The sequence below is a fragment of the Schistocerca piceifrons genome, unplaced genomic scaffold (genome assembly GCF_021461385.2).
Source record: "Schistocerca piceifrons isolate TAMUIC-IGC-003096 unplaced genomic scaffold, iqSchPice1.1 HiC_scaffold_383, whole genome shotgun sequence".
In the NCBI taxonomy this organism is placed as follows: domain Eukaryota; kingdom Metazoa; phylum Arthropoda; class Insecta; order Orthoptera; family Acrididae; genus Schistocerca; species Schistocerca piceifrons.
The window spans coordinates 53,313-77,966 of NW_025728607.1; the positions used below are offsets into that span (position 1 = coordinate 53,313).

At 55.1% G+C, this 24,654-nt stretch overlaps 57 non-coding genes across 57 annotated transcripts; 46 read left to right on the forward strand and 11 right to left on the reverse strand.

The window, feature by feature from the left end:
- Positions 1-183: 183 nt before the first annotated feature.
- Positions 184-255, forward strand: Trnae-uuc. Its single transcript has one exon. It is a non-coding gene; the product is annotated as a tRNA-Glu (tRNA).
- A 198-nt stretch (positions 256-453) lies between these two features.
- Positions 454-527, forward strand: Trnai-aau. The gene has a single exon. It is a non-coding gene; the product is annotated as a tRNA-Ile (tRNA).
- A 593-nt stretch (positions 528-1,120) lies between these two features.
- Positions 1,121-1,192, reverse strand: Trnag-ucc. Its single transcript has one exon. It is a non-coding gene; the product is annotated as a tRNA-Gly (tRNA).
- Positions 1,193-1,539: 347 nt separating this feature from the next.
- On the forward strand, positions 1,540-1,610 carry Trnag-gcc. The gene has a single exon. It is a non-coding gene; the product is annotated as a tRNA-Gly (tRNA).
- A 381-nt stretch (positions 1,611-1,991) lies between these two features.
- On the forward strand, positions 1,992-2,064 carry Trnam-cau. The gene has a single exon. It is a non-coding gene; the product is annotated as a tRNA-Met (tRNA).
- A 303-nt stretch (positions 2,065-2,367) lies between these two features.
- Positions 2,368-2,439, forward strand: Trnae-uuc. The gene has a single exon. It is a non-coding gene; the product is annotated as a tRNA-Glu (tRNA).
- Positions 2,440-2,637: 198 nt separating this feature from the next.
- Trnai-aau lies at positions 2,638-2,711 on the forward strand. The gene has a single exon. It is a non-coding gene; the product is annotated as a tRNA-Ile (tRNA).
- A 593-nt stretch (positions 2,712-3,304) lies between these two features.
- On the reverse strand, positions 3,305-3,376 carry Trnag-ucc. The gene has a single exon. It is a non-coding gene; the product is annotated as a tRNA-Gly (tRNA).
- A 347-nt stretch (positions 3,377-3,723) lies between these two features.
- Trnag-gcc lies at positions 3,724-3,794 on the forward strand. The gene has a single exon. It is a non-coding gene; the product is annotated as a tRNA-Gly (tRNA).
- Positions 3,795-4,175: 381 nt separating this feature from the next.
- Trnam-cau lies at positions 4,176-4,248 on the forward strand. The gene has a single exon. It is a non-coding gene; the product is annotated as a tRNA-Met (tRNA).
- A 303-nt stretch (positions 4,249-4,551) lies between these two features.
- Positions 4,552-4,623, forward strand: Trnae-uuc. The gene has a single exon. It is a non-coding gene; the product is annotated as a tRNA-Glu (tRNA).
- A 198-nt stretch (positions 4,624-4,821) lies between these two features.
- Trnai-aau lies at positions 4,822-4,895 on the forward strand. The gene has a single exon. It is a non-coding gene; the product is annotated as a tRNA-Ile (tRNA).
- Positions 4,896-5,488: 593 nt separating this feature from the next.
- Positions 5,489-5,560, reverse strand: Trnag-ucc. Its single transcript has one exon. It is a non-coding gene; the product is annotated as a tRNA-Gly (tRNA).
- Positions 5,561-5,907: 347 nt separating this feature from the next.
- Positions 5,908-5,978, forward strand: Trnag-gcc. Its single transcript has one exon. It is a non-coding gene; the product is annotated as a tRNA-Gly (tRNA).
- Positions 5,979-6,359: 381 nt separating this feature from the next.
- On the forward strand, positions 6,360-6,432 carry Trnam-cau. The gene has a single exon. It is a non-coding gene; the product is annotated as a tRNA-Met (tRNA).
- A 303-nt stretch (positions 6,433-6,735) lies between these two features.
- On the forward strand, positions 6,736-6,807 carry Trnae-uuc. Its single transcript has one exon. It is a non-coding gene; the product is annotated as a tRNA-Glu (tRNA).
- A 198-nt stretch (positions 6,808-7,005) lies between these two features.
- Positions 7,006-7,079, forward strand: Trnai-aau. The gene has a single exon. It is a non-coding gene; the product is annotated as a tRNA-Ile (tRNA).
- Positions 7,080-7,672: 593 nt separating this feature from the next.
- Positions 7,673-7,744, reverse strand: Trnag-ucc. Its single transcript has one exon. It is a non-coding gene; the product is annotated as a tRNA-Gly (tRNA).
- Positions 7,745-8,091: 347 nt separating this feature from the next.
- Trnag-gcc lies at positions 8,092-8,162 on the forward strand. The gene has a single exon. It is a non-coding gene; the product is annotated as a tRNA-Gly (tRNA).
- A 381-nt stretch (positions 8,163-8,543) lies between these two features.
- On the forward strand, positions 8,544-8,616 carry Trnam-cau. Its single transcript has one exon. It is a non-coding gene; the product is annotated as a tRNA-Met (tRNA).
- A 303-nt stretch (positions 8,617-8,919) lies between these two features.
- On the forward strand, positions 8,920-8,991 carry Trnae-uuc. Its single transcript has one exon. It is a non-coding gene; the product is annotated as a tRNA-Glu (tRNA).
- Positions 8,992-9,189: 198 nt separating this feature from the next.
- Trnai-aau lies at positions 9,190-9,263 on the forward strand. Its single transcript has one exon. It is a non-coding gene; the product is annotated as a tRNA-Ile (tRNA).
- A 593-nt stretch (positions 9,264-9,856) lies between these two features.
- Trnag-ucc lies at positions 9,857-9,928 on the reverse strand. The gene has a single exon. It is a non-coding gene; the product is annotated as a tRNA-Gly (tRNA).
- A 347-nt stretch (positions 9,929-10,275) lies between these two features.
- On the forward strand, positions 10,276-10,346 carry Trnag-gcc. The gene has a single exon. It is a non-coding gene; the product is annotated as a tRNA-Gly (tRNA).
- Positions 10,347-10,724: 378 nt separating this feature from the next.
- Positions 10,725-10,797, forward strand: Trnam-cau. Its single transcript has one exon. It is a non-coding gene; the product is annotated as a tRNA-Met (tRNA).
- Positions 10,798-11,100: 303 nt separating this feature from the next.
- Trnae-uuc lies at positions 11,101-11,172 on the forward strand. The gene has a single exon. It is a non-coding gene; the product is annotated as a tRNA-Glu (tRNA).
- Positions 11,173-11,370: 198 nt separating this feature from the next.
- Positions 11,371-11,444, forward strand: Trnai-aau. Its single transcript has one exon. It is a non-coding gene; the product is annotated as a tRNA-Ile (tRNA).
- Positions 11,445-12,037: 593 nt separating this feature from the next.
- On the reverse strand, positions 12,038-12,109 carry Trnag-ucc. The gene has a single exon. It is a non-coding gene; the product is annotated as a tRNA-Gly (tRNA).
- A 347-nt stretch (positions 12,110-12,456) lies between these two features.
- On the forward strand, positions 12,457-12,527 carry Trnag-gcc. Its single transcript has one exon. It is a non-coding gene; the product is annotated as a tRNA-Gly (tRNA).
- Positions 12,528-12,908: 381 nt separating this feature from the next.
- On the forward strand, positions 12,909-12,981 carry Trnam-cau. The gene has a single exon. It is a non-coding gene; the product is annotated as a tRNA-Met (tRNA).
- Positions 12,982-13,284: 303 nt separating this feature from the next.
- On the forward strand, positions 13,285-13,356 carry Trnae-uuc. Its single transcript has one exon. It is a non-coding gene; the product is annotated as a tRNA-Glu (tRNA).
- Positions 13,357-13,554: 198 nt separating this feature from the next.
- On the forward strand, positions 13,555-13,628 carry Trnai-aau. Its single transcript has one exon. It is a non-coding gene; the product is annotated as a tRNA-Ile (tRNA).
- Positions 13,629-14,222: 594 nt separating this feature from the next.
- On the reverse strand, positions 14,223-14,294 carry Trnag-ucc. Its single transcript has one exon. It is a non-coding gene; the product is annotated as a tRNA-Gly (tRNA).
- Positions 14,295-14,641: 347 nt separating this feature from the next.
- Positions 14,642-14,712, forward strand: Trnag-gcc. The gene has a single exon. It is a non-coding gene; the product is annotated as a tRNA-Gly (tRNA).
- A 381-nt stretch (positions 14,713-15,093) lies between these two features.
- On the forward strand, positions 15,094-15,166 carry Trnam-cau. Its single transcript has one exon. It is a non-coding gene; the product is annotated as a tRNA-Met (tRNA).
- Positions 15,167-15,482: 316 nt separating this feature from the next.
- Positions 15,483-15,554, forward strand: Trnae-uuc. Its single transcript has one exon. It is a non-coding gene; the product is annotated as a tRNA-Glu (tRNA).
- A 198-nt stretch (positions 15,555-15,752) lies between these two features.
- On the forward strand, positions 15,753-15,826 carry Trnai-aau. Its single transcript has one exon. It is a non-coding gene; the product is annotated as a tRNA-Ile (tRNA).
- Positions 15,827-16,419: 593 nt separating this feature from the next.
- Positions 16,420-16,491, reverse strand: Trnag-ucc. Its single transcript has one exon. It is a non-coding gene; the product is annotated as a tRNA-Gly (tRNA).
- Positions 16,492-16,838: 347 nt separating this feature from the next.
- Positions 16,839-16,909, forward strand: Trnag-gcc. The gene has a single exon. It is a non-coding gene; the product is annotated as a tRNA-Gly (tRNA).
- A 381-nt stretch (positions 16,910-17,290) lies between these two features.
- Trnam-cau lies at positions 17,291-17,363 on the forward strand. Its single transcript has one exon. It is a non-coding gene; the product is annotated as a tRNA-Met (tRNA).
- Positions 17,364-17,666: 303 nt separating this feature from the next.
- Trnae-uuc lies at positions 17,667-17,738 on the forward strand. The gene has a single exon. It is a non-coding gene; the product is annotated as a tRNA-Glu (tRNA).
- A 198-nt stretch (positions 17,739-17,936) lies between these two features.
- Positions 17,937-18,010, forward strand: Trnai-aau. The gene has a single exon. It is a non-coding gene; the product is annotated as a tRNA-Ile (tRNA).
- Positions 18,011-18,604: 594 nt separating this feature from the next.
- Positions 18,605-18,676, reverse strand: Trnag-ucc. The gene has a single exon. It is a non-coding gene; the product is annotated as a tRNA-Gly (tRNA).
- Positions 18,677-19,023: 347 nt separating this feature from the next.
- Positions 19,024-19,094, forward strand: Trnag-gcc. The gene has a single exon. It is a non-coding gene; the product is annotated as a tRNA-Gly (tRNA).
- A 381-nt stretch (positions 19,095-19,475) lies between these two features.
- Positions 19,476-19,548, forward strand: Trnam-cau. The gene has a single exon. It is a non-coding gene; the product is annotated as a tRNA-Met (tRNA).
- A 303-nt stretch (positions 19,549-19,851) lies between these two features.
- Trnae-uuc lies at positions 19,852-19,923 on the forward strand. The gene has a single exon. It is a non-coding gene; the product is annotated as a tRNA-Glu (tRNA).
- A 201-nt stretch (positions 19,924-20,124) lies between these two features.
- Trnai-aau lies at positions 20,125-20,198 on the forward strand. Its single transcript has one exon. It is a non-coding gene; the product is annotated as a tRNA-Ile (tRNA).
- Positions 20,199-20,791: 593 nt separating this feature from the next.
- Positions 20,792-20,863, reverse strand: Trnag-ucc. Its single transcript has one exon. It is a non-coding gene; the product is annotated as a tRNA-Gly (tRNA).
- Positions 20,864-21,211: 348 nt separating this feature from the next.
- On the forward strand, positions 21,212-21,282 carry Trnag-gcc. The gene has a single exon. It is a non-coding gene; the product is annotated as a tRNA-Gly (tRNA).
- A 381-nt stretch (positions 21,283-21,663) lies between these two features.
- On the forward strand, positions 21,664-21,736 carry Trnam-cau. The gene has a single exon. It is a non-coding gene; the product is annotated as a tRNA-Met (tRNA).
- A 303-nt stretch (positions 21,737-22,039) lies between these two features.
- Trnae-uuc lies at positions 22,040-22,111 on the forward strand. The gene has a single exon. It is a non-coding gene; the product is annotated as a tRNA-Glu (tRNA).
- Positions 22,112-22,309: 198 nt separating this feature from the next.
- On the forward strand, positions 22,310-22,383 carry Trnai-aau. Its single transcript has one exon. It is a non-coding gene; the product is annotated as a tRNA-Ile (tRNA).
- A 593-nt stretch (positions 22,384-22,976) lies between these two features.
- Trnag-ucc lies at positions 22,977-23,048 on the reverse strand. The gene has a single exon. It is a non-coding gene; the product is annotated as a tRNA-Gly (tRNA).
- A 347-nt stretch (positions 23,049-23,395) lies between these two features.
- Trnag-gcc lies at positions 23,396-23,466 on the forward strand. The gene has a single exon. It is a non-coding gene; the product is annotated as a tRNA-Gly (tRNA).
- Positions 23,467-23,847: 381 nt separating this feature from the next.
- Positions 23,848-23,920, forward strand: Trnam-cau. Its single transcript has one exon. It is a non-coding gene; the product is annotated as a tRNA-Met (tRNA).
- A 304-nt stretch (positions 23,921-24,224) lies between these two features.
- Positions 24,225-24,296, forward strand: Trnae-uuc. Its single transcript has one exon. It is a non-coding gene; the product is annotated as a tRNA-Glu (tRNA).
- A 198-nt stretch (positions 24,297-24,494) lies between these two features.
- On the forward strand, positions 24,495-24,568 carry Trnai-aau. The gene has a single exon. It is a non-coding gene; the product is annotated as a tRNA-Ile (tRNA).
- The last annotated feature ends 86 nt before the right edge of the window (positions 24,569-24,654 follow it).

Genomic DNA, 24,654 nt, shown 5'->3' on the forward strand with positions numbered 1-24,654 from the left:
GCTTCCCTTTTCCTCTTCTCCCAGCAGAGCATGAAGCCAAAAGCATTGCTCTGCGACGTTTGAGGTGCGCGCCTTGCCAGTCAGTATGTGCACAGATGCTCGCAAAGAGAGGGGGGCGCCGACGCGGCACTCGACACGAAATGCGACAAGCGACCGTACGAACGGTCGAACGAAACGGCCACATCCGGTGTGGTCTAGTGGCTAGGATACCTGGCTTTCACCCAGGAGGCCCGGGTTCGATTCCCGGTACCGGAACGGAATTTTTTCCACACGAATCGTGACAAGTTTGAGCTGTCCGAGCGGCCGTTTCCCGTCCTGCTCGCAATATAGCTACTGTTTCGTGACCGTCAGCAGAATATAGACTAGGGAAGCAGACACACGACGACCATAGAAATGGTGTGCGGCTTCATGCCACCTGTTTCCAGCGTAGGGCTGAGCAACTGCATCTGCCGAGGCCCGTTAGCTCAGTTGGTTAGAGCGTCGTGCTAATAACGCGAAGGTCGTGGGTTCGATCCCCCCACGGGCCACTACTCTTTTCCTACTACGAAAAGGCGGCGCCGATTTCAGCTGGCGAGTGTGGTGACCAAAAGATCATCACCCTGCGTGGAAGTTGATAGAGGATCCGAACCCGACTCGTCGGGGAGCGCTACAGCATTCACTCGGCAATGGCCATAATATCTTGAATACACTGGTTCTCAACCGATAAAGAGAAAATGAAAGAAAATGTCCGATTGCCGATGCGTAACAACTTTGGCCCTTGTCAGTACTTGGGCGGGTGAGCGCATGGGAACACAGGGCGCTATTGGCACTTTTACTTCCTATTTTTGTTTCTCCTTTCTTTTCGGAGCTACAGCCCGATTCGGTCAGGGAGACGCCACCGTGAAATGAAGGGGGCGTGCTGTGTGTCCATCGCCTCGCCTCTCCTTACCTCTCTCAGTCGTTTCTCGTGCTTGTCGTTTTGATATAGGCCGATTTGAGAGCGTCAGCTCTCGCGTCAGCCGAGCAAAGTCGAGACAAGTCGAGACACACTAAGGGCTGGTATGCAGCGAGTAAGAGGGCGAAAAAACAATAATTTAAGAGCGCGTGGCAAAAGAACTCATACGCGAAATTAAAAGCCTGCTGCGGTGGCCGGGAATCGAACCCGGATCAACTGCTTGGAACGCAACTATGCTGACCATTACACCACCACCGCACAAGCGAGCGCCGCGCGTCCGCGCTGTGTCGGCTTCCCGCCAGTCGGCAGCGGCCGAAGGTGATCGTACCTGGCAGGCGCATTTCGAGGCAGGCTAGGGGAGCACATCCAGACGCATTCGGACAGCGTATCCGCGCACATTTCGCATCCTTTGGCAAGAGTTGGGCGCCGGCAACGCAAGAGTACGCAGAGTACCGCGTTCTGGCGGCATTTTTAAGCAGAGCAGTGCAGTGCAGGATTCAGCGTCTGCAGCATCTTTTCCACAGAATGCTACGGCGCTTGACGGCAGTCCCACTTTCCCTTGAGACATCTGCTCGGCAAGCAGCGTCAAGTTACCGCTGGCCCGAGCATCGGTGGTTCAGTGGTAGAATGCTCGCCTGCCACGCGGGCGGCCCGGGTTCGATTCCCGGCCGATGCATCATTTTGCTTTTCCCGCGATAATGCTGCCGCGTGGCTTGAGCGCTTGAGATGCACGATCCACAAGAATGTGTAGCTGGATTTCCCTTGAGAAGGACCGAGAACGCAGCACTCGCGGGTCCCCACTAGGACGCTCGCATCATGTTCTACAGACTAGCGTCGGCCTGGCCTCACAAGTTGCTGGGTCCGGGTGCCTCCGAGGCACTGAACTTCAACGACAAGGAGTGCTGCCTATCGTTGCAACAGCTGCAGCAGCACCGCAATCAACTGGGCCGGCAGTGCACGTGTAGCAACAGAACACGTTATCCAGGAAGTACAGTGTCTCTACGTCTAATATTGGGTAAGGTGTTTACCCAGTTTCCAGGACAAGCGGTGCACCCGTGCCTCGGTAGCGCAGTAGGCAGCGCGTAAGTCTCATAATCTTAAGGTCGTGAGTTCGATCCTCACCCGGGGCATTTAATTTTCTGTGACATGGTGGTGCTGTTGCTAGGGCGCCAACGTATTTCTTGTTTGTTATCCACAGCGTTTCAACGCTTCAGCGGGAAAATGTTTACTTCCTGTTATTGCTACTTACAGCTTCCCTTTTCCTCTTCTCCCAGCAGAGCATGAAGCCAAAAGCATTGCTCTGCGACGTTTGAGGTGCGCGCCTTGCCAGTCAGTATGTGCACAGATGCTCGCAAAGAGAGGGGGGCGCCGACGCGGCACTCGACACGAAATGCGACAAGCGACCGTACGAACGGTCGAACGAAACGGCCACATCCGGTGTGGTCTAGTGGCTAGGATACCTGGCTTTCACCCAGGAGGCCCGGGTTCGATTCCCGGTACCGGAACGGAATTTTTTCCACACGAATCGTGACAAGTTTGAGCTGTCCGAGCGGCCGTTTCCCGTCCTGCTCGCAATATAGCTACTGTTTCGTGACCGTCAGCAGAATATAGACTAGGGAAGCAGACACACGACGACCATAGAAATGGTGTGCGGCTTCATGCCACCTGTTTCCAGCGTAGGGCTGAGCAACTGCATCTGCCGAGGCCCGTTAGCTCAGTTGGTTAGAGCGTCGTGCTAATAACGCGAAGGTCGTGGGTTCGATCCCCCCACGGGCCACTACTCTTTTCCTACTACGAAAAGGCGGCGCCGATTTCAGCTGGCGAGTGTGGTGACCAAAAGATCATCACCCTGCGTGGAAGTTGATAGAGGATCCGAACCCGACTCGTCGGGGAGCGCTACAGCATTCACTCGGCAATGGCCATAATATCTTGAATACACTGGTTCTCAACCGATAAAGAGAAAATGAAAGAAAATGTCCGATTGCCGATGCGTAACAACTTTGGCCCTTGTCAGTACTTGGGCGGGTGAGCGCATGGGAACACAGGGCGCTATTGGCACTTTTACTTCCTATTTTTGTTTCTCCTTTCTTTTCGGAGCTACAGCCCGATTCGGTCAGGGAGACGCCACCGTGAAATGAAGGGGGCGTGCTGTGTGTCCATCGCCTCGCCTCTCCTTACCTCTCTCAGTCGTTTCTCGTGCTTGTCGTTTTGATATAGGCCGATTTGAGAGCGTCAGCTCTCGCGTCAGCCGAGCAAAGTCGAGACAAGTCGAGACACACTAAGGGCTGGTATGCAGCGAGTAAGAGGGCGAAAAAACAATAATTTAAGAGCGCGTGGCAAAAGAACTCATACGCGAAATTAAAAGCCTGCTGCGGTGGCCGGGAATCGAACCCGGATCAACTGCTTGGAACGCAACTATGCTGACCATTACACCACCACCGCACAAGCGAGCGCCGCGCGTCCGCGCTGTGTCGGCTTCCCGCCAGTCGGCAGCGGCCGAAGGTGATCGTACCTGGCAGGCGCATTTCGAGGCAGGCTAGGGGAGCACATCCAGACGCATTCGGACAGCGTATCCGCGCACATTTCGCATCCTTTGGCAAGAGTTGGGCGCCGGCAACGCAAGAGTACGCAGAGTACCGCGTTCTGGCGGCATTTTTAAGCAGAGCAGTGCAGTGCAGGATTCAGCGTCTGCAGCATCTTTTCCACAGAATGCTACGGCGCTTGACGGCAGTCCCACTTTCCCTTGAGACATCTGCTCGGCAAGCAGCGTCAAGTTACCGCTGGCCCGAGCATCGGTGGTTCAGTGGTAGAATGCTCGCCTGCCACGCGGGCGGCCCGGGTTCGATTCCCGGCCGATGCATCATTTTGCTTTTCCCGCGATAATGCTGCCGCGTGGCTTGAGCGCTTGAGATGCACGATCCACAAGAATGTGTAGCTGGATTTCCCTTGAGAAGGACCGAGAACGCAGCACTCGCGGGTCCCCACTAGGACGCTCGCATCATGTTCTACAGACTAGCGTCGGCCTGGCCTCACAAGTTGCTGGGTCCGGGTGCCTCCGAGGCACTGAACTTCAACGACAAGGAGTGCTGCCTATCGTTGCAACAGCTGCAGCAGCACCGCAATCAACTGGGCCGGCAGTGCACGTGTAGCAACAGAACACGTTATCCAGGAAGTACAGTGTCTCTACGTCTAATATTGGGTAAGGTGTTTACCCAGTTTCCAGGACAAGCGGTGCACCCGTGCCTCGGTAGCGCAGTAGGCAGCGCGTAAGTCTCATAATCTTAAGGTCGTGAGTTCGATCCTCACCCGGGGCATTTAATTTTCTGTGACATGGTGGTGCTGTTGCTAGGGCGCCAACGTATTTCTTGTTTGTTATCCACAGCGTTTCAACGCTTCAGCGGGAAAATGTTTACTTCCTGTTATTGCTACTTACAGCTTCCCTTTTCCTCTTCTCCCAGCAGAGCATGAAGCCAAAAGCATTGCTCTGCGACGTTTGAGGTGCGCGCCTTGCCAGTCAGTATGTGCACAGATGCTCGCAAAGAGAGGGGGGCGCCGACGCGGCACTCGACACGAAATGCGACAAGCGACCGTACGAACGGTCGAACGAAACGGCCACATCCGGTGTGGTCTAGTGGCTAGGATACCTGGCTTTCACCCAGGAGGCCCGGGTTCGATTCCCGGTACCGGAACGGAATTTTTTCCACACGAATCGTGACAAGTTTGAGCTGTCCGAGCGGCCGTTTCCCGTCCTGCTCGCAATATAGCTACTGTTTCGTGACCGTCAGCAGAATATAGACTAGGGAAGCAGACACACGACGACCATAGAAATGGTGTGCGGCTTCATGCCACCTGTTTCCAGCGTAGGGCTGAGCAACTGCATCTGCCGAGGCCCGTTAGCTCAGTTGGTTAGAGCGTCGTGCTAATAACGCGAAGGTCGTGGGTTCGATCCCCCCACGGGCCACTACTCTTTTCCTACTACGAAAAGGCGGCGCCGATTTCAGCTGGCGAGTGTGGTGACCAAAAGATCATCACCCTGCGTGGAAGTTGATAGAGGATCCGAACCCGACTCGTCGGGGAGCGCTACAGCATTCACTCGGCAATGGCCATAATATCTTGAATACACTGGTTCTCAACCGATAAAGAGAAAATGAAAGAAAATGTCCGATTGCCGATGCGTAACAACTTTGGCCCTTGTCAGTACTTGGGCGGGTGAGCGCATGGGAACACAGGGCGCTATTGGCACTTTTACTTCCTATTTTTGTTTCTCCTTTCTTTTCGGAGCTACAGCCCGATTCGGTCAGGGAGACGCCACCGTGAAATGAAGGGGGCGTGCTGTGTGTCCATCGCCTCGCCTCTCCTTACCTCTCTCAGTCGTTTCTCGTGCTTGTCGTTTTGATATAGGCCGATTTGAGAGCGTCAGCTCTCGCGTCAGCCGAGCAAAGTCGAGACAAGTCGAGACACACTAAGGGCTGGTATGCAGCGAGTAAGAGGGCGAAAAAACAATAATTTAAGAGCGCGTGGCAAAAGAACTCATACGCGAAATTAAAAGCCTGCTGCGGTGGCCGGGAATCGAACCCGGATCAACTGCTTGGAACGCAACTATGCTGACCATTACACCACCACCGCACAAGCGAGCGCCGCGCGTCCGCGCTGTGTCGGCTTCCCGCCAGTCGGCAGCGGCCGAAGGTGATCGTACCTGGCAGGCGCATTTCGAGGCAGGCTAGGGGAGCACATCCAGACGCATTCGGACAGCGTATCCGCGCACATTTCGCATCCTTTGGCAAGAGTTGGGCGCCGGCAACGCAAGAGTACGCAGAGTACCGCGTTCTGGCGGCATTTTTAAGCAGAGCAGTGCAGTGCAGGATTCAGCGTCTGCAGCATCTTTTCCACAGAATGCTACGGCGCTTGACGGCAGTCCCACTTTCCCTTGAGACATCTGCTCGGCAAGCAGCGTCAAGTTACCGCTGGCCCGAGCATCGGTGGTTCAGTGGTAGAATGCTCGCCTGCCACGCGGGCGGCCCGGGTTCGATTCCCGGCCGATGCATCATTTTGCTTTTCCCGCGATAATGCTGCCGCGTGGCTTGAGCGCTTGAGATGCACGATCCACAAGAATGTGTAGCTGGATTTCCCTTGAGAAGGACCGAGAACGCAGCACTCGCGGGTCCCCACTAGGACGCTCGCATCATGTTCTACAGACTAGCGTCGGCCTGGCCTCACAAGTTGCTGGGTCCGGGTGCCTCCGAGGCACTGAACTTCAACGACAAGGAGTGCTGCCTATCGTTGCAACAGCTGCAGCAGCACCGCAATCAACTGGGCCGGCAGTGCACGTGTAGCAACAGAACACGTTATCCAGGAAGTACAGTGTCTCTACGTCTAATATTGGGTAAGGTGTTTACCCAGTTTCCAGGACAAGCGGTGCACCCGTGCCTCGGTAGCGCAGTAGGCAGCGCGTAAGTCTCATAATCTTAAGGTCGTGAGTTCGATCCTCACCCGGGGCATTTAATTTTCTGTGACATGGTGGTGCTGTTGCTAGGGCGCCAACGTATTTCTTGTTTGTTATCCACAGCGTTTCAACGCTTCAGCGGGAAAATGTTTACTTCCTGTTATTGCTACTTACAGCTTCCCTTTTCCTCTTCTCCCAGCAGAGCATGAAGCCAAAAGCATTGCTCTGCGACGTTTGAGGTGCGCGCCTTGCCAGTCAGTATGTGCACAGATGCTCGCAAAGAGAGGGGGGCGCCGACGCGGCACTCGACACGAAATGCGACAAGCGACCGTACGAACGGTCGAACGAAACGGCCACATCCGGTGTGGTCTAGTGGCTAGGATACCTGGCTTTCACCCAGGAGGCCCGGGTTCGATTCCCGGTACCGGAACGGAATTTTTTCCACACGAATCGTGACAAGTTTGAGCTGTCCGAGCGGCCGTTTCCCGTCCTGCTCGCAATATAGCTACTGTTTCGTGACCGTCAGCAGAATATAGACTAGGGAAGCAGACACACGACGACCATAGAAATGGTGTGCGGCTTCATGCCACCTGTTTCCAGCGTAGGGCTGAGCAACTGCATCTGCCGAGGCCCGTTAGCTCAGTTGGTTAGAGCGTCGTGCTAATAACGCGAAGGTCGTGGGTTCGATCCCCCCACGGGCCACTACTCTTTTCCTACTACGAAAAGGCGGCGCCGATTTCAGCTGGCGAGTGTGGTGACCAAAAGATCATCACCCTGCGTGGAAGTTGATAGAGGATCCGAACCCGACTCGTCGGGGAGCGCTACAGCATTCACTCGGCAATGGCCATAATATCTTGAATACACTGGTTCTCAACCGATAAAGAGAAAATGAAAGAAAATGTCCGATTGCCGATGCGTAACAACTTTGGCCCTTGTCAGTACTTGGGCGGGTGAGCGCATGGGAACACAGGGCGCTATTGGCACTTTTACTTCCTATTTTTGTTTCTCCTTTCTTTTCGGAGCTACAGCCCGATTCGGTCAGGGAGACGCCACCGTGAAATGAAGGGGGCGTGCTGTGTGTCCATCGCCTCGCCTCTCCTTACCTCTCTCAGTCGTTTCTCGTGCTTGTCGTTTTGATATAGGCCGATTTGAGAGCGTCAGCTCTCGCGTCAGCCGAGCAAAGTCGAGACAAGTCGAGACACACTAAGGGCTGGTATGCAGCGAGTAAGAGGGCGAAAAAACAATAATTTAAGAGCGCGTGGCAAAAGAACTCATACGCGAAATTAAAAGCCTGCTGCGGTGGCCGGGAATCGAACCCGGATCAACTGCTTGGAACGCAACTATGCTGACCATTACACCACCACCGCACAAGCGAGCGCCGCGCGTCCGCGCTGTGTCGGCTTCCCGCCAGTCGGCAGCGGCCGAAGGTGATCGTACCTGGCAGGCGCATTTCGAGGCAGGCTAGGGGAGCACATCCAGACGCATTCGGACAGCGTATCCGCGCACATTTCGCATCCTTTGGCAAGAGTTGGGCGCCGGCAACGCAAGAGTACGCAGAGTACCGCGTTCTGGCGGCATTTTTAAGCAGAGCAGTGCAGTGCAGGATTCAGCGTCTGCAGCATCTTTTCCACAGAATGCTACGGCGCTTGACGGCAGTCCCACTTTCCCTTGAGACATCTGCTCGGCAAGCAGCGTCAAGTTACCGCTGGCCCGAGCATCGGTGGTTCAGTGGTAGAATGCTCGCCTGCCACGCGGGCGGCCCGGGTTCGATTCCCGGCCGATGCATCATTTTGCTTTTCCCGCGATAATGCTGCCGCGTGGCTTGAGCGCTTGAGATGCACGATCCACAAGAATGTGTAGCTGGATTTCCCTTGAGAAGGACCGAGAACGCAGCACTCGCGGGTCCCCACTAGGACGCTCGCATCATGTTCTACAGACTAGCGTCGGCCTGGCCTCACAAGTTGCTGGGTCCGGGTGCCTCCGAGGCACTGAACTTCAACGACAAGGAGTGCTGCCTATCGTTGCAACAGCTGCAGCAGCACCGCAATCAACTGGGCCGGCAGTGCACGTGTAGCAACAGAACACGTTATCCAGGAAGTACAGTGTCTCTACGTCTAATATTGGGTAAGGTGTTTACCCAGTTTCCAGGACAAGCGGTGCACCCGTGCCTCGGTAGCGCAGTAGGCAGCGCGTAAGTCTCATAATCTTAAGGTCGTGAGTTCGATCCTCACCCGGGGCATTTAATTTTCTGTGACATGGTGGTGCTGTTGCTAGGGCGCCAACGTATTTCTTGTTTGTTATCCACAGCGTTTCAACGCTTCAGCGGGAAAATGTTTACTTCCTGTTATTGCTACTTACAGCTTCCCTTTTCCTCTTCTCCCAGCAGAGCATGAAGCCAAAAGCATTGCTCTGCGACGTTTGAGGTGCGCGCCTTGCCAGTCAGTATGTGCACAGATGCTCGCAAAGAGAGGGGGGCGCCGACGCGGCACTCGACACGAAATGCGACAAGCGACCGTACGAACGGTCGAACGAAACGGCCACATCCGGTGTGGTCTAGTGGCTAGGATACCTGGCTTTCACCCAGGAGGCCCGGGTTCGATTCCCGGTACCGGAACGGAATTTTTTCCACACGAATCGTGACAAGTTTGAGCTGTCCGAGCGGCCGTTTCCCGTCCTGCTCGCAATATAGCTACTGTTTCGTGACCGTCAGCAGAATATAGACTAGGGAAGCAGACACACGACGACCATAGAAATGGTGTGCGGCTTCATGCCACCTGTTTCCAGCGTAGGGCTGAGCAACTGCATCTGCCGAGGCCCGTTAGCTCAGTTGGTTAGAGCGTCGTGCTAATAACGCGAAGGTCGTGGGTTCGATCCCCCCACGGGCCACTACTCTTTTCCTACTACGAAAAGGCGGCGCCGATTTCAGCTGGCGAGTGTGGTGACCAAAAGATCATCACCCTGCGTGGAAGTTGATAGAGGATCCGAACCCGACTCGTCGGGGAGCGCTACAGCATTCACTCGGCAATGGCCATAATATCTTGAATACACTGGTTCTCAACCGATAAAGAGAAAATGAAAGAAAATGTCCGATTGCCGATGCGTAACAACTTTGGCCCTTGTCAGTACTTGGGCGGGTGAGCGCATGGGAACACAGGGCGCTATTGGCACTTTTACTTCCTATTTTTGTTTCTCCTTTCTTTTCGGAGCTACAGCCCGATTCGGTCAGGGAGACGCCACCGTGAAATGAAGGGGGCGTGCTGTGTGTCCATCGCCTCGCCTCTCCTTACCTCTCTCAGTCGTTTCTCGTGCTTGTCGTTTTGATATAGGCCGATTTGAGAGCGTCAGCTCTCGCGTCAGCCGAGCAAAGTCGAGACAAGTCGAGACACACTAAGGGCTGGTATGCAGCGAGTAAGAGGGCGAAAAAACAATAATTTAAGAGCGCGTGGCAAAAGAACTCATACGCGAAATTAAAAGCCTGCTGCGGTGGCCGGGAATCGAACCCGGATCAACTGCTTGGAACGCAACTATGCTGACCATTACACCACCACCGCACAAGCGAGCGCCGCGCGTCCGCGCTGTGTCGGCTTCCCGCCAGTCGGCAGCGGCCGAAGGTGATCGTACCTGGCAGGCGCATTTCGAGGCAGGCTAGGGGAGCACATCCAGACGCATTCGGACAGCGTATCCGCGCACATTTCGCATCCTTTGGCAAGAGTTGGGCGCCGGCAACGCAAGAGTACGCAGAGTACCGCGTTCTGGCGGCATTTTTAAGCAGAGCAGTGCAGTGCAGGATTCAGCGTCTGCAGCATCTTTTCCACAGAATGCTACGGCGCTTGACGGCAGTCCCACTTTCCCTTGAGACATCTGCTCGGCAAGCAGCGTCAAGTTACCGCTGGCCCGAGCATCGGTGGTTCAGTGGTAGAATGCTCGCCTGCCACGCGGGCGGCCCGGGTTCGATTCCCGGCCGATGCATCATTTTGCTTTTCCCGCGATAATGCTGCCGCGTGGCTTGAGCGCTTGAGATGCACGATCCACAAGAATGTGTAGCTGGATTTCCCTTGAGAAGGACCGAGAACGCAGCACTCGCGGGTCCCCACTAGGACGCTCGCATCATGTTCTACCTAGCGTCGGCCTGGCCTCACAAGTTGCTGGGTCCGGGTGCCTCCGAGGCACTGAACTTCAACGACAAGGAGTGCTGCCTATCGTTGCAACAGCTGCAGCAGCACCGCAATCAACTGGGCCGGCAGTGCACGTGTAGCAACAGAACACGTTATCCAGGAAGTACAGTGTCTCTACGTCTAATATTGGGTAAGGTGTTTACCCAGTTTCCAGGACAAGCGGTGCACCCGTGCCTCGGTAGCGCAGTAGGCAGCGCGTAAGTCTCATAATCTTAAGGTCGTGAGTTCGATCCTCACCCGGGGCATTTAATTTTCTGTGACATGGTGGTGCTGTTGCTAGGGCGCCAACGTATTTCTTGTTTGTTATCCACAGCGTTTCAACGCTTCAGCGGGAAAATGTTTACTTCCTGTTATTGCTACTTACAGCTTCCCTTTTCCTCTTCTCCCAGCAGAGCATGAAGCCAAAAGCATTGCTCTGCGACGTTTGAGGTGCGCGCCTTGCCAGTCAGTATGTGCACAGATGCTCGCAAAGAGAGGGGGGCGCCGACGCGGCACTCGACACGAAATGCGACAAGCGACCGTACGAACGGTCGAACGAAACGGCCACATCCGGTGTGGTCTAGTGGCTAGGATACCTGGCTTTCACCCAGGAGGCCCGGGTTCGATTCCCGGTACCGGAACGGAATTTTTTCCACACGAATCGTGACAAGTTTGAGCTGTCCGAGCGGCCGTTTCCCGTCCTGCTCGCAATATAGCTACTGTTTCGTGACCGTCAGCAGAATATAGACTAGGGAAGCAGACACACGACGACCATAGAAATGGTGTGCGGCTTCATGCCACCTGTTTCCAGCGTAGGGCTGAGCAACTGCATCTGCCGAGGCCCGTTAGCTCAGTTGGTTAGAGCGTCGTGCTAATAACGCGAAGGTCGTGGGTTCGATCCCCCCACGGGCCACTACTCTTTTCCTACTACGAAAAGGCGGCGCCGATTTCAGCTGGCGAGTGTGGTGACCAAAAGATCATCACCCTGCGTGGAAGTTGATAGAGGATCCGAACCCGACTCGTCGGGGAGCGCTACAGCATTCACTCGGCAATGGCCATAATATCTTGAATACACTGGTTCTCAACCGATAAAGAGAAAATGAAAGAAAATGTCCGATTGCCGATGCGTAACAACTTTGGCCCTTGTCAGTACTTGGGCGGGTGAGCGCATGGGAACACAGGGCGCTATTGGCACTTTTACTTCCTATTTTTGTTTCTCCTTTCTTTTCGGAGCTACAGCCCGATTCGGTCAGGGAGACGCCACCGTGAAATGAAGGGGGCGTGCTGTGTGTCCATCGCCTCGCCTCTCCTTACCTCTCTCAGTCGTTTCTCGTGCTTGTCGTTTTGATATAGGCCGATTTGAGAGCGTCAGCTCTCGCGTCAGCCGAGCAAAGTCGAGACAAGTCGAGACACACTAAGGGCTGGTATGCAGCGAGTAAGAGGGCGAAAAAACAATAATTTAAGAGCGCGTGGCAAAAGTACTCATACGCGAAATTAAAAGCCTGCTGCGGTGGCCGGGAATCGAACCCGGATCAACTGCTTGGAACGCAACTATGCTGACCATTACACCACCACCGCACAAGCGAGCGCCGCGCGTCCGCGCTGTGTCGGCTTCCCGCCAGTCGGCAGCGGCCGAAGGTGATCGTACCTGGCAGGCGCATTTCGAGGCAGGCTAGGGGAGCACATCCAGACGCATTCGGACAGCGTATCCGCGCACATTTCGCATCCTTTGGCAAGAGTTGGGCGCCGGCAACGCAAGAGTACGCAGAGGACCGCGTTCTGGCGGCATTTTTAAGCAGAGCAGTGCAGTGCAGGATTCAGCGTCTGCAGCATCTTTTCCACAGAATGCTACGGCGCTTGACGGCAGTCCCACTTTCCCTTGAGACATCTGCTCGGCAAGCAGCGTCAAGTTACCGCTGGCCCGAGCATCGGTGGTTCAGTGGTAGAATGCTCGCCTGCCACGCGGGCGGCCCGGGTTCGATTCCCGGCCGATGCATCATTTTGCTTTTCCCGCGATAATGCTGCCGCGTGGCTTGAGCGCTTGAGATGCACGATCCACAAGAATGTGTAGCTGGATTTCCCTTGAGAAGGACCGAGAACGCAGCACTCGCGGGTCCCCACTAGGACGCTCGCATCATGTTCTACAGACTAGCGTCGGCCTGGCCTCACAAGTTGCTGGGTCCGGGTGCCTCCGAGGCACTGAACTTCAACGACAAGGAGTGCTGCCTATCGTTGCAACAGCTGCAGCAGCACCGCAATCAACTGGGCCGGCAGTGCACGTGTAGCAACAGAACACGTTATCCAGGAAGTACAGTGTCTCTACGTCTAATATTGGGTAAGGTGTTTACCCAGTTTCCAGGACAAGCGGTGCACCCGTGCCTCGGTAGCGCAGTAGGCAGCGCGTAAGTCTCATAATCTTAAGGTCGTGAGTTCGATCCTCACCCGGGGCATTTAATTTTCTGTGACATGGTGGTGCTGTTGCTAGGGCGCCAACGTATTTCTTGTTTGTTATCCACAGCGTTTCAACGCTTCAGCGGGAAAATGTTTACTTCCTGTTATTGCTACTTACAGCTTCCCTTTTCCTCTTCTCCCAGCAGAGCATGAAGCCAAAAGCATTGCTCTGCGACGTTTGAGGTGCGCGCCTTGCCAGTCAGTATGTGCACAGATGCTCGCAAAGAGAGGGGGGCGCCGACGCGGCACTCGACACGAAATGCGACAAGCGACCGTACGAACGGTCGAACGAAACGGCCACATCCGGTGTGGTCTAGTGGCTAGGATACCTGGCTTTCACCCAGGAGGCCCGGGTTCGATTCCCGGTACCGGAACGGAATTTTTTCCACACGAATCGTGACAAGTTTGAGCTGTCCGAGCGGCCGTTTCCCGTCCTGCTCGCAATATAGCTACTGTTTCGTGACCGTCAGCAGAATATAGACTAGGGAAGCAGACACACGACGACCATAGAAATGGTGTGCGGCTTCATGCCACCTGTTTCCAGCGTAGGGCTGAGCAACTGCATCTGCCGAGGCCCGTTAGCTCAGTTGGTTAGAGCGTCGTGCTAATAACGCGAAGGTCGTGGGTTCGATCCCCCCACGGGCCACTACTCTTTTCCTACTACGAAAAGGCGGCGCCGATTTCAGCTGGCGAGTGTGGTGACCAAAAGATCATCACCCTGCGTGGAAGTTGATAGAGGATCCGAACCCGACTCGTCGGGGAGCGCTACAGCATTCACTCGGCAATGGCCATAATATCTTGAATACACTGGTTCTCAACCGATAAAGAGAAAATGAAAGAAAATGTCCGATTGCCGATGCGTAACAACTTTGGCCCTTGTCAGTACTTGGGCGGGTGAGCGCATGGGAACACAGGGCGCTATTGGCACTTTTACTTCCTATTTTTGTTTCTCCTTTCTTTTCGGAGCTACAGCCCGATTCGGTCAGGGAGACGCCACCGTGAAATGAAGGGGGCGTGCTGTGTGTCCATCGCCTCGCCTCTCCTTACCTCTCTCAGTCGTTTCTCGTGCTTGTCGTTTCTGATATAGGCCGATTTGAGAGCGTCAGCTCTCGCGTCAGCCGAGCAAAGTCGAGACAAGTCGAGACACACTAAGGGCTGGTATGCAGCGAGTAAGAGGGCGAAAAAACAATAATTTAAGAGCGCGTGGCAAAAGTACTCATACGCGAAATTAAAAGCCTGCTGCGGTGGCCGGGAATCGAACCCGGATCAACTGCTTGGAACGCAACTATGCTGACCATTACACCACCACCGCACAAGCGAGCGCCGCGCGTCCGCGCTGTGTCGGCTTCCCGCCAGTCGGCAGCGGCCGAAGGTGATCGTACCTGGCAGGCGCATTTCGAGGCAGGCTAGGGGAGCACATCCAGACGCATTCGGACAGCGTATCCGCGCACATTTCGCATCCTTTGGCAAGAGTTGGGCGCCGGCAACGCAAGAGTACGCAGAGGACCGCGTTCTGGCGGCATTTTTAAGCAGAGCAGTGCAGTGCAGGATTCAGCGTCTGCAGCATCTTTTCCACAGAATGCTACGGCGCTTGACGGCAGTCCCACTTTCCCTTGAGACATCTGCTCGGCAAGCAGCGTCAAGTTACCGCTGGCCCGAGCATCGGTGGTTCAGTGGTAGAATGCTCGCCTGCCACGCGGGCGGCCCGGGTTCGATTCCCGGCCGATGCATCATTTTGCTTTTCCCGCGATAATGCTGCCGCGTGGCTTGAGCGCTTGAGATGCACGATCCACAAGAATGTGTAGCTGGATTTCCCTTGAGAAGGACCGAGAACGCAGCACTCGCGGGTCCCCACTAGGACGCTCGCATCATGTTCTACAGACTAGCGTCGGCCTGGCCTCACAAGTTGCTGGGTCCGGGTGCCTCCGAGGCACTGAACTTCAACGACAAGGAGTGCTGCCTATCGTTGCAACAGCTGCAGCAGCACCGCAATCAACTGGGCCGGCAGTGCACGTGTAGCAACAGAACACGTTATCCAGGAAGTACAGTGTCTCTACGTCTAATATTGGGTAAGGTGTTTACCCAGTTTCCAGGACAAGCGGTGCACCCGTGCCTCGGTAGCGCAGTAGGCAGCGCGTAAGTCTCATAATCTTAAGGTCGTGAGTTCGATCCTCACCCGGGGCATTTAATTTTCTGTGACATGGTGGTGCTGTTGCTAGGGCGCCAACGTATTTCTTGTTTGTTATCCACAGCGTTTCAACGCTTCAGCGGGAAAATGTTTACTTCCTGTTATTGCTCCTGTTATTGCTACTTACAGCTTCCCTTTTCCTCTTCTCCCAGCAGAGCATGAAGCCAAAAGCATTGCTCTGCGACGTTTGAGGTGCGCGCCTTGCCAGTCAGTATGTGCACAGATGCTCGCAAAGAGAGGGGGGCGCCGACGCGGCACTCGACACGAAATGCGACAAGCGACCGTACGAACGGTCGAACGAAACGGGCCACATCCGGTGTGGTCTAGTGGCTAGGATACCTGGCTTTCACCCAGGAGGCCCGGGTTCGATTCCCGGTACCGGAACGGAATTTTTTCCACACGAATCGTGACAAGTTTGAGCTGTCCGAGCGGCCGTTTCCCGTCCTGCTCGCAATATAGCTACTGTTTCGTGACCGTCAGCAGAATATAGACTAGGGAAGCAGACACACGACGACCATAGAAATGGTGTGCGGCTTCATGCCACCTGTTTCCAGCGTAGGGCTGAGCAACTGCATCTGCCGAGGCCCGTTAGCTCAGTTGGTTAGAGCGTCGTGCTAATAACGCGAAGGTCGTGGGTTCGATCCCCCCACGGGCCACTACTCTTTTCCTACTACGAAAAGGCGGCGCCGATTTCAGCTGGCGAGTGTGGTGACCAAAAGATCATCACCCTGCGTGGAAGTTGATAGAGGATCCGAACCCGACTCGTCGGGGAGCGCTACAGCATTCACTCGGCAATGGCCATAATATCTTGAATACACTGGTTCTCAACCGATAAAGAGAAAATGAAAGAAAATGTCCGATTGCCGATGCGTAACAACTTTGGCCCTTGTCAGTACTTGGGCGGGTGAGCGCATGGGAACACAGGGCGCTATTGGCACTTTTACTTCCTATTTTTGTTTCTCCTTTCTTTTCGGAGCTACAGCCCGATTCGGTCAGGGAGACGCCACCGTGAAATGAAGGGGGCGTGCTGTGTGTCCATCGCCTCGCCTCTCCTTACCTCTCTCAGTCGTTTCTCGTGCTTGTCGTTTTGATATAGGCCGATTTGAGAGCGTCAGCTCTCGCGTCAGCCGAGCAAAGTCGAGACAAGTCGAGACACACTAAGGGCTGGTATGCAGCGAGTAAGAGGGCGAAAAAACAATAATTTAAGAGCGCGTGGCAAAAGTACTCATACGCGAAATTAAAAGCCTGCTGCGGTGGCCGGGAATCGAACCCGGATCAACTGCTTGGAACGCAACTATGCTGACCATTACACCACCACCGCACAAGCGAGCGCCGCGCGTCCGCGCTGTGTCGGCTTCCCGCCAGTCGGCAGCGGCCGAAGGTGATCGTACCTGGCAGGCGCATTTCGAGGCAGGCTAGGGGAGCACATCCAGACGCATTCGGACAGCGTATCCGCGCACATTTCGCATCCTTTGGCAAGAGTTGGGCGCCGGCAACGCAAGAGTACGCAGAGGACCGCGTTCTGGCGGCATTTTTAAGCAGAGCAGTGCAGTGCAGGATTCAGCGTCTGCAGCATCTTTTCCACAGAATGCTACGGCGCTTGACGGCAGTCCCACTTTCCCTTGAGACATCTGCTCGGCAAGCAGCGTCAAGTTACCGCTGGCCCGAGCATCGGTGGTTCAGTGGTAGAATGCTCGCCTGCCACGCGGGCGGCCCGGGTTCGATTCCCGGCCGATGCATCATTTTGCTTTTCCCGCGATAATGCTGCCGCGTGGCTTGAGCGCTTGAGATGCACGATCCACAAGAATGTGTAGCTGGATTTCCCTTGAGAAGGACCGAGAACGCAGCACTCGCGGGTCCCCACTAGGACGCTCGCATCATGTTCTACAGACTAGCGTCGGCCTGGCCTCACAAGTTGCTGGGTCCGGGTGCCTCCGAGGCACTGAACTTCAACGACAAGGAGTGCTGCCTATCGTTGCAACAGCTGCAGCAGCACCGCAATCAACTGGGCCGGCAGTGCACGTGTAGCAACAGAACACGTTATCCAGGAAGTACAGTGTCTCTACGTCTAATATTGGGTAAGGTGTTTACCCAGTTTCCAGGACAAGCGGTGCACCCGTGCCTCGGTAGCGCAGTAGGCAGCGCGTAAGTCTCATAATCTTAAGGTCGTGAGTTCGATCCTCACCCGGGGCATTTAATTTTCTGTGACATGGTGGTGCTGTTGCTAGGGCGCCAACGTATTTCTTGTTTGTTATCCACAGCGTTTCAACGCTTCAGCGGGAAAATGTTTACTTCCTGTTATTGCTACTTACAGCTTCCCTTTTCCTCTTCTCCCAGCAGAGCATGAAGCCAAAAGCATTGCTCTGCGACGTTTGAGGTGCGCGCCTTGCCAGTCAGTATGTGCACAGATGCTCGCAAAGAGAGGGGGGCGCCGACGCGGCACTCGACACGAAATGCGACAAGCGACCGTACGAACGGTCGAACGAAACGGCCACATCCGGTGTGGTCTAGTGGCTAGGATACCTGGCTTTCACCCAGGAGGCCCGGGTTCGATTCCCGGTACCGGAACGGAATTTTTTCCACACGAATCGTGACAAGTTTGAGCTGTCCGAGCGGCCGTTTCCCGTCCTGCTCGCAATATAGCTACTGTTTCGTGACCGTCAGCAGAATATAGACTAGGGAAGCAGACACACGACGACCATAGAAATGGTGTGCGGCTTCATGCCACCTGTTTCCAGCGTAGGGCTGAGCAACTGCATCTGCCGAGGCCCGTTAGCTCAGTTGGTTAGAGCGTCGTGCTAATAACGCGAAGGTCGTGGGTTCGATCCCCCCACGGGCCACTACTCTTTTCCTACTACGAAAAGGCGGCGCCGATTTCAGCTGGCGAGTGTGGTGACCAAAAGATCATCACCCTGCGTGGAAGTTGATAGAGGATCCGAACCCGACTCGTCGGGGAGCGCTACAGCATTCACTCGGCAATGGCCATAATATCTTGAATACACTGGTTCTCAACCGATAAAGAGAAAATGAAAGAAAATGTCCGATTGCCGATGCGTAACAACTTTGGCCCTTGTCAGTACTTGGGCGGGTGAGCGCATGGGAACACAGGGCGCTATTGGCACTTTTACTTCCTATTTTTGTTTCTCCTTTCTTTTCGGAGCTACAGCCCGATTCGGTCAGGGAGACGCCACCGTGAAATGAAGGGGGCGTGCTGTGTGTCCATCGCCTCGCCTCTCCTTACCTCTCTCAGTCGTTTCTCGTGCTTGTCGTTTTGATATAGGCCGATTTGAGAGCGTCAGCTCTCGCGTCAGCCGAGCAAAGTCGAGACAAGTCGAGACACACTAAGGGCTGGTATGCAGCGAGTAAGAGGGCGAAAAAAACAATAATTTAAGAGCGCGTGGCAAAAGTACTCATACGCGAAATTAAAAGCCTGCTGCGGTGGCCGGGAATCGAACCCGGATCAACTGCTTGGAACGCAACTATGCTGACCATTACACCACCACCGCACAAGCGAGCGCCGCGCGTCCGCGCTGTGTCGGCTTCCCGCCAGTCGGCAGCGGCCGAAGGTGATCGTACCTGGCAGGCGCATTTCGAGGCAGGCTAGGGGAGCACATCCAGACGCATTCGGACAGCGTATCCGCGCACATTTCGCATCCTTTGGCAAGAGTTGGGCGCCGGCAACGCAAGAGTACGCAGAGGACCGCGTTCTGGCGGCATTTTTAAGCAGAGCAGTGCAGTGCAGGATTCAGCGTCTGCAGCATCTTTTCCACAGAATGCTACGGCGCTTGACGGCAGTCCCACTTTCCCTTGAGACATCTGCTCGGCAAGCAGCGTCAAGTTACCGCTGGCCCGAGCATCGGTGGTTCAGTGGTAGAATGCTCGCCTGCCACGCGGGCGGCCCGGGTTCGATTCCCGGCCGATGCATCATTTTGCTTTTCCCGCGATAATGCTGCCGCGTGGCTTGAGCGCTTGAGATGCACGATCCACAAGAATGTGTAGCTGGATTTCCCTTGAGAAGGACCGAGAACGCAGCACTCGCGGGTCCCCACTAGGACGCTCGCATCATGTTCTACAGACTAGCGTCGGCCTGGCCTCACAAGTTGCTGGGTCCGGGTGCCTCCGAGGCACTGAACTTCAACGACAAGGAGTGCTGCCTATCGTTGCAACAGCTGCAGCAGCACCGCAATCAACTGGGCCGGCAGTGCACGTGTAGCAACAGAACACGTTATCCAGGAAGTACAGTGTCTCTACGTCTAATATTGGGTAAGGTGTTTACCCAGTTTCCAGGACAAGCGGTGCACCCGTGCCTCGGTAGCGCAGTAGGCAGCGCGTAAGTCTCATAATCTTAAGGTCGTGAGTTCGATCCTCACCCGGGGCATTTAATTTTCTGTGACATGGTGGTGCTGTTGCTAGGGCGCCAACGTATTTCTTGTTTGTTATCCACAGCGTTTCAACGCTTCAGCGGGAAAATGTTTACTTCCTGTTATTGCTACTTACAGCTTCCCTTTTCCTCTTCTCCCAGCAGAGCATGAAGCCAAAAGCATTGCTCTGCGACGTTTGAGGTGCGCGCCTTGCCAGTCAGTATGTGCACAGATGCTCGCAAAGAGAGGGGGGCGCCGACGCGGCACTCGACACGAAATGCGACAAGCGACCGTACGAACGGTCGAACGAAACGGCCACATCCGGTGTGGTCTAGTGGCTAGGATACCTGGCTTTCACCCAGGAGGCCCGGGTTCGATTCCCGGTACCGGAACGGAATTTTTTCCACACGAATCGTGACAAGTTTGAGCTGTCCGAGCGGCCGTTTCCCGTCCTGCTCGCAATATAGCTACTGTTTCGTGACCGTCAGCAGAATATAGACTAGGGAAGCAGACACACGACGACGACCATAGAAATGGTGTGCGGCTTCATGCCACCTGTTTCCAGCGTAGGGCTGAGCAACTGCATCTGCCGAGGCCCGTTAGCTCAGTTGGTTAGAGCGTCGTGCTAATAACGCGAAGGTCGTGGGTTCGATCCCCCCACGGGCCACTACTCTTTTCCTACTACGAAAAGGCGGCGCCGATTTCAGCTGGCGAGTGTGGTGACCAAAAGATCATCACCCTGCGTGGAAGTTGATAGAGGATCCGAACCCGACTCGTCGGGGAGCGCTACAGCATTCACTCGGCAATGGCCATAATATCTTGAATACACTGGTTCTCAACCGATAAAGAGAAAATGAAAGAAAATGTCCGATTGCCGATGCGTAACAACTTTGGCCCTTGTCAGTACTTGGGCGGGTGAGCGCATGGGAACACAGGGCGCTATTGGCACTTTTACTTCCTATTTTTGTTTCTCCTTTCTTTTCGGAGCTACAGCCCGATTCGGTCAGGGAGACGCCACCGTGAAATGAAGGGGGCGTGCTGTGTGTCCATCGCCTCGCCTCTCCTTACCTCTCTCAGTCGTTTCTCGTGCTTGTCGTTTTGATATAGGCCGATTTGAGAGCGTCAGCTCTCGCGTCAGCCGAGCAAAGTCGAGACAAGTCGAGACACACTAAGGGCTGGTATGCAGCGAGTAAGAGGGCGAAAAAACAATAATTTAAGAGCGCGTGGCAAAAGTACTCATACGCGAAATTAAAAGCCTGCTGCGGTGGCCGGGAATCGAACCCGGATCAACTGCTTGGAACGCAACTATGCTGACCATTACACCACCACCGCACAAGCGAGCGCCGCGCGTCCGCGCTGTGTCGGCTTCCCGCCAGTCGGCAGCGGCCGAAGGTGATCGTACCTGGCAGGCGCATTTCGAGGCAGGCTAGGGGAGCACATCCAGACGCATTCGGACAGCGTATCCGCGCACATTTCGCATCCTTTGGCAAGAGTTGGGCGCCGGCAACGCAAGAGTACGCAGAGTACCGCGTTCTGGCGGCATTTTTAAGCAGAGCAGTGCAGTGCAGGATTCAGCGTCTGCAGCATCTTTTCCACAGAATGCTACGGCGCTTGACGGCAGTCCCCACTTTCCCTTGAGACATCTGCTCGGCAAGCAGCGTCAAGTTACCGCTGGCCCGAGCATCGGTGGTTCAGTGGTAGAATGCTCGCCTGCCACGCGGGCGGCCCGGGTTCGATTCCCGGCCGATGCATCATTTTGCTTTTCCCGCGATAATGCTGCCGCGTGGCTTGAGCGCTTGAGATGCACGATCCACAAGAATGTGTAGCTGGATTTCCCTTGAGAAGGACCGAGAACGCAGCACTCGCGGGTCCCCACTAGGACGCTCGCATCATGTTCTACAGACTAGCGTCGGCCTGGCCTCACAAGTTGCTGGGTCCGGGTGCCTCCGAGGCACTGAACTTCAACGACAAGGAGTGCTGCCTATCGTTGCAACAGCTGCAGCAGCACCGCAATCAACTGGGCCGGCAGTGCACGTGTAGCAACAGAACACGTTATCCAGGAAGTACAGTGTCTCTACGTCTAATATTGGGTAAGGTGTTTACCCAGTTTCCAGGACAAGCGGTGCACCCGTGCCTCGGTAGCGCAGTAGGCAGCGCGTAAGTCTCATAATCTTAAGGTCGTGAGTTCGATCCTCACCCGGGGCATTTAATTTTCTGTGACATGGTGGTGCTGTTGCTAGGGCGCCAACGTATTTCTTGTTTGTTATCCACAGCGTTTCAACGCTTCAGCGGGAAAATGTTTACTTCCTGTTATTGCTACTTACAGCTTCCCTTTTCCTCTTCTCCCAGCAGAGCATGAAGCCAAAAGCATTGCTCTGCGACGTTTGAGGTGCGCGCCTTGCCAGTCAGTATGTGCACAGATGCTCGCAAAGAGAGGGGGGCGCCGACGCGGCACTCGACACGAAATGCGACAAGCGACCGTACGAACGGTCGAACGAAACGGCCACATCCGGTGTGGTCTAGTGGCTAGGATACCTGGCTTTCACCCAGGAGGCCCGGGTTCGATTCCCGGTACCGGAACGGAATTTTTTCCACACGAATCGTGACAAGTTTGAGCTGTCCGAGCGGCCGTTTCCCGTCCTGCTCGCAATATAGCTACTGTTTCGTGACCGTCAGCAGAATATAGACTAGGGAAGCAGACACACGACGACCATAGAAATGGTGTGCGGCTTCATGCCACCTGTTTCCAGCGTAGGGCTGAGCAACTGCATCTGCCGAGGCCCGTTAGCTCAGTTGGTTAGAGCGTCGTGCTAATAACGCGAAGGTCGTGGGTTCGATCCCCCCACGGGCCACTACTCTTTTCCTACTACGAAAAGGCGGCGCCGATTTCAGCTGGCGAGTGTGGTGACCAAAAGATCATCACCCTGCGTGGAAGTTGATAGAGGATCCGAACCCGACTCGTCGGGGAGCGCTACAGCATTCACTCGGCAATGGCCATAATATCTTGAATACACTGGTTCTCAACCGATAAAGAGAAAATGAAAGAAAATGTCCGATTGCCGATGCGTAACAACTTTGGCCCTTGTCAGTACTTGGGCGGGTGAGCGCATGGGAACACAGGGCGCTATTGGCACTTTTACTTCCTATTTTTGTTTCTCCTTTCTTTTCGGAGCTACAGCCCGATTCGGTCAGGGAGACGCCACCGTGAAATGAAGGGGGCGTGCTGTGTGTCCATCGCCTCGCCTCTCCTTACCTCTCTCAGTCGTTTCTCGTGCTTGTCGTTTTGATATAGGCCGATTTGAGAGCGTCAGCTCTCGCGTCAGCCGAGCAAAGTCGAGACAAGTCGAGACACACTAAGGGCTGGTATGCAGCGAGTAAGAGGGCGAAAAAACAATAATTTAAGAGCGCGTGGCAAAAGTACTCATACGCGAAATTAAAAGCCTGCTGCGGTGGCCGGGAATCGAACCCGGATCAACTGCTTGGAACGCAACTATGCTGACCATTACACCACCACCGCACAAGCGAGCGCCGCGCGTCCGCGCTGTGTCGGCTTCCCGCCAGTCGGCAGCGGCCGAAGGTGATCGTACCTGGCAGGCGCATTTCGAGGCAGGCTAGGGGAGCACATCCAGACGCATTCGGACAGCGTATCCGCGCACATTTCGCATCCTTTGGCAAGAGTTGGGCGCCGGCAACGCAAGAGTACGCAGAGGACCGCGTTCTGGCGGCATTTTTAAGCAGAGCAGTGCAGTGCAGGATTCAGCGTCTGCAGCATCTTTTCCACAGAATGCTACGGCGCTTGACGGCAGTCCCACTTTCCCTTGAGACATCTGCTCGGCAAGCAGCGTCAAGTTACCGCTGGCCCGAGCATCGGTGGTTCAGTGGTAGAATGCTCGCCTGCCACGCGGGCGGCCCGGGTTCGATTCCCGGCCGATGCATCATTTTGCTTTTCCCGCGATAATGCTGCCGCGTGGCTTGAGCGCTTGAGATGCACGATCCACAAGAATGTGTAGCTGGATTTCCCTTGAGAAGGACCGAGAACGCAGCACTCGCGGGTCCCCACTAGGACGCTCGCATCATGTTCTACAGACTAGCGTCGGCCTGGCCTCACAAGTTGCTGGGTCCGGGTGCCTCCGAGGCACTGAACTTCAACGACAAGGAGTGCTGCCTATCGTTGCAACAGCTGCAGCAGCACCGCAATCAACTGGGCCGGCAGTGCACGTGTAGCAACAGAACACGTTATCCAGGAAGTACAGTGTCTCTACGTCTAATATTGGGTAAGGTGTTTACCCAGTTTCCAGGACAAGCGGTGCACCCGTGCCTCGGTAGCGCAGTAGGCAGCGCGTAAGTCTCATAATCTTAAGGTCGTGAGTTCGATCCTCACCCGGGGCATTTAATTTTCTGTGACATGGTGGTGCTGTTGCTAGGGCGCCAACGTATTTCTTGTTTGTTATCCACAGCGTTTCAACGCTTCAGCGGGAAAATGTTTACTTCCTGTTATTGCTACTTACAGCTTCCCTTTTCCTCTTCTCCCAGCAGAGCATGAAGCCAAAAGCATTGCTCTGCGACGTTTGAGGTGCGCGCCTTGCCAGTCAGTATGTGCACAGATGCTCGCAAAGAGAGGGGGGGCGCCGACGCGGCACTCGACACGAAATGCGACAAGCGACCGTACGAACGGTCGAACGAAACGGCCACATCCGGTGTGGTCTAGTGGCTAGGATACCTGGCTTTCACCCAGGAGGCCCGGGTTCGATTCCCGGTACCGGAACGGAATTTTTTCCACACGAATCGTGACAAGTTTGAGCTGTCCGAGCGGCCGTTTCCCGTCCTGCTCGCAATATAGCTACTGTTTCGTGACCGTCAGCAGAATATAGACTAGGGAAGCAGACACACGACGACCATAGAAATGGTGTGCGGCTTCATGCCACCTGTTTCCAGCGTAGGGCTGAGCAACTGCATCTGCCGAGGCCCGTTAGCTCAGTTGGTTAGAGCGTCGTGCTAATAACGCGAAGGTCGTGGGTTCGATCCCCCCACGGGCCACTACTCTTTTCCTACTACGAAAAGGCGGCGCCGATTTCAGCTGGCGAGTGTGGTGACCAAAAGATCATCACCCTGCGTGGAAGTTG